Raw genomic sequence first — 11149 nt, forward strand, 5'->3', positions numbered from 1 at the left:
TTTCCCAAAAAAAAAAAAAAACTCAGGAATTAAAAGTTTATATTAAACTAATGAACGTATATAAAGCTGCAAACGTCTATTGCTTTTAATAATACTTCTACTTTAAAGTATATTAGAATTATAAATTTATAATATATTAATGAGTGTTGTCCGTGAAATACAGGTTTACATGCAATATAAACTAATGAACGCTAAAAATTATAAATCACACAAGCCACATTTTGAATTTTTATATTAAAATCTATGTTAAAATGTATATTATCATAAACACGACTATTGATTTTAATAGTACTTCTGCTTTAAAGTATATAAGAATTATAAATTTTGGATGGTAATATATGAATTATATATAAATACAGTGTACTACTCGTATAAGTATGTTCATGTTTATTAAAGATATGTATTGTGTATAAGGAAATTAAAGTATCTATGTATTATTTATCAACAAATGTGTTGTTATATATGGGTACTTAGCTAGCTTGGGGTTTATTTTAGTCACTAAAATTACCAAGTCCCAGCAAAAATGATTAAATATTGACACTAAAAACAATATTGAGAACCCAAAAAATAAATTTTCAAAAAGAAAATATATATTATTTAAATATATATATTTTATAAAAAAAATTTATATTACACGACTATGAATTTCTTAGGAAAGCACCATTTCCAATTTATATTAAACTTATTAAACCAGTCAAAATGACTTTATTTAATAAGTGGAATTTGTCCATACTAATAATGTTTCTAGATTTATTGTTTTCAATTAATTTTTAGGTTACTTTAGGTTTTGTAATTAGATGATCAGAAATGTTAGACCAATTAAGTGTAAAAGCAAAGTGAAAGAGAGTAGTTAACGAGAAAGATAGCCTATTTGATGGATAGAAGCGATACCTACAGCATAACATCGAACAAAATCTGTAATCAGTTTAGATAGATCAACTACTCTTAACATGTTTATCTGTTCCTATCGGGTCTTCTACTCTTCGATCATTTTTGAACTTAGTAATTTAGTTATTTGAATGGACTAATGGATGGAAAGTTCTTGTGAATATGATTGTGTTAAATAAGCAAGTGATTCAAATTAGTTAGCTCTTTGGTGATGGAGGTCTTTGGTGTACAACTCAAACTGTACCCAACCTAGTCTAGATATTATTGAGATGGCGATATTGAATTTTGAAAGTTTATTGCATTTGTCTCGCTTCTAATTAAAGCCTAATATGAGTTCTCAAGTCGACTACATCAAATGTATTATTATGCTATATTATTATGTTAAAGTTATATATGCTATAGTATTGAAAGTGATGAGTTAACATTACTGATTCAATTCTTTTAAATTATTTTCTTTTTTTTCTTTTCTTTTTTTTTTTTTTGCAATTTATTTATTTTCTAATTATGTTAATATTTAAACTTTGTTTACTAAGGTCCTTCAATTGAAATAAATGGCATTACACCTTATATTCTCATTATTCACCCTAAATCGTGTGAATTTATTTATTAAATGTTATCGTATAACTATAAAAAAAGGTGCATTATGCAGTTTTTTAAATTTCTATTGATGTCTATGGTATTTCGTTTGATGTTTTAAACTAAAATGCACTTTTGGAGCAATTAAAAAATGCATTTAACGCCCAATGCAGACGTTTTACACGCGTCATCTCACGTCATATTCCTCAATAGTCTTCAAGACCTTTATTTTAATGTAAATTTTAGATAGTATGAAAGTAGGCGTGTTCAAATTAAAACAAAAATATTTATGCTTGAATGAATTTTAATAAAAACTTTTTAAAAATTCGTTTGATTTTAACATATTATGTTTTTGATTTAACAATTCTATAGTAGATTGTAATATGAGTTTAATAAAAGGCATTTAAATATAGAAAAAATATTGATTTAATTTTAATATATTATGGCAAAATATTTTATTTATAATAATTTTTTCTCCAATGATAAAAAAATTTAAAGTTAAAGAAAATAACCTTATAAATATATATAATATAATAATAAATAAATATAATTTTTTTTAAATTCATATAAATATCCACCACGTTCAATTTAATTTAACCCTCTATTTAGGATTAAATATAATTCTTTTCATTTATCAAAAAAGAATAGAACACATAATTACACCCTGTATTTATTACTTATTTGCTGACAATTAATATTTTATTTATTTAAAATAAATTCATTAAAAATATATTTATTAATAAATATTGATTATTTTAAAAATATTAAATATTTTAATATAATATTAAATTGATCTTAATTATTTTTAATTGCCAACTTAATTAATTTTATTACTCCTAAGTAAATAAATCAGTCCACATTATTTATATTGTTTTTATTTCACCCTTAAGGGCTTGAGGAATTCCTACACACATCCCTTCAACACACCACTCAATTATAACACATGAATATGTGCACACATACATTGAAATAATGTGTGCCTCTTGTTTCAAATACCTTTGCAGTGAGCAAAAGCTTACTTGTTGACACTTAAAAGCTGTTTGTTTGCAAACTTTGTGCAAAATGCACCCAGCAGCGCCGCAGGACTTCTTAGCAAGGACTTTAACCCTTTTGGTGCAGTGTAACAGGTTTTTAGGAGGTTAAGTTCGAAATTAGTTGTTAATTGTGCGGTGTGAATTTCGAAAATAAATACAATAATTAGTTACGAAAAAAAAATTCTGTAATCAAGTAATTATGAAATAAAATATTCCATCAATATTTGTTTTACTTTATTAGTTAATTAATTAAACTAATGATTGATTAAATTTTTTAATCAAAGCAAAAAAAAATTATTTACAACAAAAAAATTGAATTATATATTATGATTTGAGTTTAATAAGTTTAAATCAAAGTAAAAAAGGTGCCTTAAAGTAGATACAATATATGCAGCCATTTAACTAAATAATACAAAAAAGAAGGAAGAGTAGCTCAATAAATTAGAGGGGTTTTTAAGTAATATATTTGAATTTGCTATTCAGAAAAAAGAAAAAAATAAAATACAGCTTATGAAGTAAAAAGAAGTGTTTTTAATAATTTATCAAAAAGACTTTTGTAGAGGTGGTGGCTATGCAGATAAGAAGGAAAGTGTGCTACGTGTCCATCATTGGCTAGGAGAGGTTTCAAAATCTTTGAGACCCCTTTTCGTGTCGTCCTGTTAGAGCTATCAGACGAAACTAGTAACTTGGTCAGACTTATAAACTTGTCAGGTTGGTTGCCTTTCATTTGATTGGGTAAGTTGCACCTTTCTGCCACCTATTTTTTTATAGTTTAGTTGTATTATCTGTGGCGAATTTCATATCAGTATCTGCTTTTGCTTAATAGTTAGGCATGTAATTTGTGAACAATAAAAAGTTAATTAGGCGATTTTTACAATATCTAATTGTTGAGCAATTAAGTTACATTAAATTTTGTTTGCATAACAAAATTTCTGCTAAGAAAAATTTGGCAATATTTTCAGAGCCCTTTCAATGACCAGGCCTTGTCACAAAAAAATATTTACATGTGGTATGAATAATGCAATGAAGGCAGAGAAAATGTTAAAAGAAAAAAATCTGCAGGGATATAACCATCACCGTGTTATATATGAAATATATATATTACTTTGTAATCAATCTAAAAAAATTTAAGACGTTGGTTAATTTAAAATTGATAGAATTAATTACGTAATTGAAAGAATTAATTGAATGAGTTTCAAATTTGACAAGTTATACTATGCATAACTTAAACCCCTTGCTACTTGCAATCGAAAATTAATTAAAATTAATATTGATTAATTTAATTAATTTCTTATATTAAATTTAAGTTTAAATTTAAATTAATTAATTCTAATTAAAATAAACTCGGATGCGGTAGGCCAATCACCTGCCAATCTTAAACCAACTGATTAACGAAACCGCAATAAATACTGCCCTATGCTCCTCCTAAGAGTCAAAGGATTAATTAACTTAAACATTTCCATATATATCACTGATAATAGGTATGCTCCTCCTAAGAGTCAAAGGATTTAATATATACATATATATACATAAAATAAAACATAAGAAGTTAAATTAATTTAAACACTTCCATATATATCACTGATGATAGGTACAGATAGACAATAATTAAAACAGCTGTATCTTAAGCCAAAAATCCAATAAATTAAAAAATAAAAATTTTGTTGTTGTAATTTACTACTATTCAAAAAAAACTTTTTATCTGAAAATAGTTTAAACGCTTAAAAGGATTAAATTTCATTGACGTTAATGAACCTTAGCTTTAATGCTTTATAACTTTCACATATCAAATTTTTTAAAAACAATAACTTTATATTATTTAAATACGAAAAAGTCTTAATAGTGTTGATTTAAAAAAAATATTTCTAAAAATATTTACATTTGTTTTCATATTAAATTTATCAGAAAAAAATATTTATTTTTTTTTAACAAGTAACTTTACGTTATCCTACCGTAGCCGGGTTTCTTAATTATGTACACTTTGGGAATTAACATTTTACGAATGTTTGTTTTTTAACATTGAAGTGTTGTTGCACTAAGTTTTGTACAATTTTATTTTTAAGTAGATTTTTAATGAATTTTTTCTCATTTTTTCTTTTTTTAATCCTTAATCCTTTTTAAGTTTATGAGTTAAAAGCTGCTTTAGCATTTACACACATTCGTCATGCCTAAGTGGGTAAATGCTCTCGCCAACGTTGATGGGACCTGATACCCATATTTATGAGTAACTGCATATGAAGTTAGTCATATGAAACTGAAGTATGTATATGAGTAGATTATTTTTAAATATATTATAATTAATACGAGTATATAAACAGATAGACTTTACAGATAGATGAAATATGTGATTCTTATAATAATGGGTTGATATGAAATTATCACTATATCTTCGGTGAACTGAGTATATAGATCTAGTTCGTGCAGAGAAGTTTTTATAAATAAATATGATGAATATATAAATTTATAAATAAGTTAATATAAAGTAAAATTTGAGATATAGTAAAGAACTCATATTGTTATAAATGTTTTCATTATATCACTTATTAATTTATTATGAGTTGTTGAATTTATTTTTAGTTATTTAAGTAAAAATGAAAATAAAAAAAATATTCGGAACAAATTTTAGTAAACACAAGATTATAAAATTTTATTTTTTGACTACTATATATCATAAAAAAAATTAATTTTTAATAATAACTTCATTTTTTATTTGTATTTTTAGTATTATATCACCTTAAAACTAATTTTTCTAACCTTCAGATTTTAAATCCTGAGTTCCTGACCTTTTTTAACTTTATGGTTTATATAATTTTTATTTTTTTTGCGGTTATTTTTTGTTTCATATTAAAAATATTCATACGAAAGATTTGTTATAAAATTTTGGAATAACGCTGATTTGTTCAAATTATCTTATTCAGTTTTAGTGCGGTAAGCTAGCACTTTTTTGTTTCTTATGTTATTAAACAATTTTTCTTGAGGTTGATTTTTTGCTTGTTGTCCATGTTTTTTGCTTTTAGTTGGCACTTTTTGTTAACTATATTATATATAGCAATCTACAAACTAGAAAATTATTTCATTTTAATATAAACTTAACGAGAAGGATTGGTATCCATTCTTATTACCTACAAATTTTGATTGCATTAGTAAATAATGTTGAATATTTTTTAATAATAAAATGTGTTGCACCTCTCCTTAGCTCAGTTTTAATTTGAGTATATGTGTTTTTTTTAATTTTTAAATTACAAAATTAAATAATTAATTCCACTGTTCATCAGTTAAACTATTTTATACATCAGTTAGTTTAAATTCATTCCCTATAGCTTTTTGATAATATCTACATTGAAACTCTTTCAGTAGTGCGAACTATATATACCAATATTTTCCCGGTTATTAGAGTTCCTTTCAAAGTCAATCATGAAGAAAAAAAGAAATCCTTTCTTAATAGAAATTATTGTTTTTAATAGAGAGAAAATAGAAATATTTTATAGAGAGATTATATTTATATAATGTTTGAATAGGGATATATTTTGAACGGTAGTAAACTACAACAACAAAATTTTATACTTTATTAAGTGATTGATTTTTTGTCTGTGACCACACAGCAGATAATAAAATTATTGTTGTTATTTACTACTATTCAAAAAACCTCTATATTAAAAATATTTTTATCTGAAAATTAACAAATTTTTAATTTTAAGATAAATTATTAAGTTATGTTAATATATATATATTTTTATATTACTTTATAATTAAAACATAATCTTATGTTTAAAGTATAGTGAAGCTTTCTTAAAGTTTTCGTACATAAAAAAAATTAAATAGAAATCGATTTTTAATTTAAATAAATAAATAATGACTAAAGTATTCGTGTTGCTGTAAAGCTACGCTTTCTTTGTATGGTGACAAAGAAGCTTTATTAAAATTTAGAGGGATTTTGAATAGCAAAGAAAGGACGAACACAAAAATTTATTTTTAATTTTATTTAAGTTTGGCTGACCATACAACGCTGTTTCGCGTATTGCCAAGTACTCTTCATCAGTGGTCTTTGGAATAATCGAATTTTTATTTAATTAGTTTATAGTCTGTATATAATTTGTTTGGACTGCAAGTGCCAGGCTTAGAACTCCTGGAACTTGAGCGTTGATAGTATGTGCAGCCTTGGCTTCTTGTGGATAAACACGATTAGTCATCGCTTCTAATTTGACAAGCACGAGTTCTAAGCCTGGCATTTGCAGTCCAAACAAATTATATACGGACTATAAAGTAATTAAATAAAAATTCGATTATTCCAAAGACCACTGATGAAGAGTACTTGGCAATACGCGAAACAGCGTTGTATGGTCAGCCAAACTTAAATACATAATATTTTAATATCTGATGAATTATAAGTCACGTTTAGTTAATACAATTTCGCTTTGCATATGAAATATTATTTTTTAATAATACATAAAAATAAGTATAACTTAAATAAAATCAAGTTTAAAGTTTCAGTTAAATTTTTAAACTATATTTATTATTATTATGTTGAGACTAGTTTAATTAGTGCATTTGAGCACTTTTACTCTCTATTAACTGCGAGGTTTCTTTATAACCCCTCTCTACTTCTTGATTGGATTATTGTTTATCATTTCATCAGACTAAGCAATAATTGACCTTAGATCCGTATACCTCCCCGAGATGCCTGTAACCATTCTGAGATACGATAACGCGGTGTTCGTAAGTCTGTAAGTTTTCGTAATTTAAGGACTCTATCCTTTTTGATGGGATTAATCTTGAGGTCCAATAAGATATATATAATTCCACTTTGCATTTAAAACATGATTTTGTTTTTATGATTGAATTGAGGCTTTCTTAGGATTTTTTCTAAAAATTAAAAATGCAAATTGAATTGAATTTGCTCTACTGTAATCTGAAATTGCAAACTTAATGAGTAAATGTTTAAATTAAAACTTTTGCAAATTTGAAATTTTTTAATTAATGCGTGCATAAAAATGAGTAAAAATAATCAACCAACCTAGCAATGCAATCAACATATTTTATTAATTTAGGAAAGAAGTTTCAGGTTTTCAGTGAATATTTTCAAATTACAGAATATAAAAAAAACTTAAAAAATTACTGCAAAATTGCTTTAGCATTAAAAGGAAAAAAATGTTAAAAAAAAGTATTTAGATTATAAGTACATGACTCGCTTGAAGGATATTCACATTCCGAGAATGCATCTGATGTGCGTAGTCGACTTAAATGCAAGATTAAAAAATTATGCAAATGAATTTGTCGCACCCAGTAAAGCACTTGCAAATTAGAGAAAATACATTTTTAATATGGCACTATTAGAAAAAAGTCAGAGGTATGTAAAATGTAAAAATTCAAGGATTCAAGGATTCAACCACGACAGCATATAATTCTTAAAAAACAATTACGTTTTAATTGCAATGATTTCCCTAGAAAGGCGCATATGCGGAGCTCTTCGCATATTAAGGCTGCATCAGGACAAACTCTTGTATATTTGATAAAAAAACATTTGTCCATACATATTTGCTGAAGGATATTAAGGCGAAGAATTCGTATTTTGGTTGGAAAACAAATGCATTTAAATTTGAGACTACAATTTGAGTTGACAATGAATGCGATAGGCGGTTCCATGCGCGTTATGGCAATTTCAATTTCGCTTAACGAATTATTTAATCCTTATGAAATGCTTGCAAATCCTTGAAAGGTTTTGTTTTTAAATACTACTGAAGATGTGTGTGGGTTTTTTGTTAACCTAAAAAGTGTGAAAATTTATGCTTGAATGACTTTTGCACCACTGATCAAAGGACGACACTCTTGAGAAATTATCATAAAAGGCTTTTTTGTTCATAATTTTTCAGTGCAAATTCGTATTTGAATTTGAAAGTGGCAACGCAGCTTTGTTTGGGGATTACATTTTGTTTTCCACATTTTTTCATTTAGAACTTGACATGATTAATGCAATTCTTTTTAATATGAAAATTACAGAAAACATTAAGATAGGAATTTTTTTTATTATTACGAAATGTAAATTGAAAAAATACTAAATTCTCTAATAGAGTTGATGTTTTATTCAAATTGGCATTGCATGCATCCTTGAGTGCCTGCATTTCTTAAAAGCATGCATTTAGTAAATTGTTTGATTCGAGAACAAAATATTTAATGATTTTAATGATAAAATTGAAAATTGGTTTCACAATATGCTTAACTGAGGGGTTTGAGGGATTTTGCATATCAAAGTGAGTGCTTTTAGGTAAGATGATTGCAATGATGAGTTGCATGCTAATTTCTTTGATGATGAAGTCTTCTGAAATCATTTGAATTTTAATAATGAAATCAATAATATTAAGTCCAATTAAAAGAAGAGAAAGATCTGAAATTTTTATTGGTAATAATACGTACGTTTTCCTTACGATAGGAGCCGGGCTTTATAAGTTGCAAAAAACGTTTCTAGGAAAAAACCTATTAGAACGAATGAATTTATGACAATTTAGTTAAGAAATATGTGATTAAAAATTATTTCTGTCTTATTTCAAGAAAGCTTGTTTAAATACAAAAGGAGATAAGAAGGAGAAAATCATTTTCGCCATTTTGTAAAGTAAATTATTATGACGAAAAAAATCATATGTTTTAATAGCAATTATTGTTTTAATAGAGAGATATTTCCAACAGTATTAAAGTAAACAATAAATTTTATTATTTATTAATTAATTGAATTTTTGGATGAGCATACAGCTGCTGCGAGTATTGAAAAATACTCAACATCAGTGGTCCAAATTTTTAATCGATTAAGTTCTTGGGCTGGCCACACAGCTGTTTTGGATATTACCAAATGTCCAACATCAATGGGTATTGGAAAAATCAATTTTTTTAATTGTTTGACAAAAAGTCTTTTGCTACCTTAACAAAAAATTATCGATTATACTGTTATAAATAAATAAACTAAAATCTTAGTTTATTTAATTAAAATAAAATAGTGTTCGAAAGGAAAATACTCAGAAAAATTCATGACCGCGCGAGAGAAAAAGCGATGTATCGCATAAGATACAACTACGAGTTAGAACGGCTAGGTGAAGGTGATACAATCAACAAATTTATGAAAAAGCGGCGATTAAGATGGGTTGCATATGTGATAAGAAAGCCAGATATGATAACACCGCTTAAGATGCATGAGAACGAAGTAGAAATCAGCAGAAGAGGGCGACTTAGAAAACGATGGAAAGACAGTGTTCAGCAGAACTTAAAAGTAATGAATATAAGAAATTGAAAAAGACAAGCAAAAAACAGAGAAGAATGGAAGACTATTGTTAAACAAGCTTAGGTCCTATATGGACTGTATGGTCACGGATGATGATGAATAAAAAAAATTTCGTGTCTTAATACAAAAGTGTCAATTTCCTTACTACCCTGACATAGCCGTTATTCTTTAAAATTAGGGACATATCCCAGTTCATAGATCTGTCTAGTTCGTTCCCTTCTACTTGAATCGAACAGTCACCCTTATTAATAGGGATTCTATTGGTGCACTAGGTGTTTGAGACTTAAAGGTGTTTCTTGAGATTTGGCGTTTGGGTAGTGTATATATATGTATCACAACTGCATATGATTCATGTTGAAATGAGTTTTGGTGCCACTAGCTGCAATTTCAACCAAACTTGATCAAAGCATGCAAATAAGATGGAATGCATCACAACATGCTTCTCTTAATATAGTATTGTATAAACCTGAAGAAACATATTATAGACTTATTTTATACTTTGTATAGTGACGTATCGAATAGGTTTAACTACCAACAAATTTATACGATGAAATATAGATAAAAGTAATTAGAATAGAATGTGAATTATCGCTGTACTAACTCTAAATGGAACGCAACACTTCCACTTAGGTGAATCTGCCTATTTTATTCCAGTAGAAGACTGTCGAATGAAAACTAAAATGTTTCTCAGTAAGGATTTTCTATTATCAAAAGAGAATAGAACTGTGCCCTTAGATAAAAACCAGACAGTCATAATGAATATAACTAAAGATTTTATCGGCTTGTAAGTAGAGCTAGCACGTTAATAAGATAGGTCCCTCTTCTCAAACAAAACTATGTTATTTAGGTAGTAACGTATATCGTGAAGATTGTTTTTATTCTTATTTTATCAAACAGATTATTCTAACTGTTGGTAGAATAATTAACTAGCAGCCTCAGATCTGTGGTACTAAGGAAGAATGTTTTTCCATAATTGTAAGATCATGCATGTTCATGCGGTTCATGACAAGCTGAAGACCTTAAAGAGGTTAAAACAAGCTCTAACACATTTATTATTTTATTCTGGTTTCAATAAAAGTTGAATACTTGTAAAATATAAATAAAAAGAAATTCAATAGCAAATTTTCAGATTTACCTTAGAGAATTTTTGTTATTGTTTTTTCTTTTGTAAATGCTAAATGAACTATTTTACCAATTAAACATAATTGCCACATGTGCAGCTCGTTCAAAACGTTTAGACTAACTACACTTCAAAAGTCGATGAAATTTGCTTAGTAATTGCATGACTCTCTTGAACTCACCTGTTCCTTGTATTGTTTTAGCGTTTTTTTTAACACAAGAAAAAAATCCTTAAGTGCATTTTTCACCTTCGGGCGACATACTT

The sequence above is a fragment of the Teleopsis dalmanni genome, chromosome 1 (assembly GCF_002237135.1).
Source record: "Teleopsis dalmanni isolate 2A chromosome 1, ASM223713v2, whole genome shotgun sequence".
Classification (NCBI taxonomy): domain Eukaryota; kingdom Metazoa; phylum Arthropoda; class Insecta; order Diptera; family Diopsidae; genus Teleopsis; species Teleopsis dalmanni.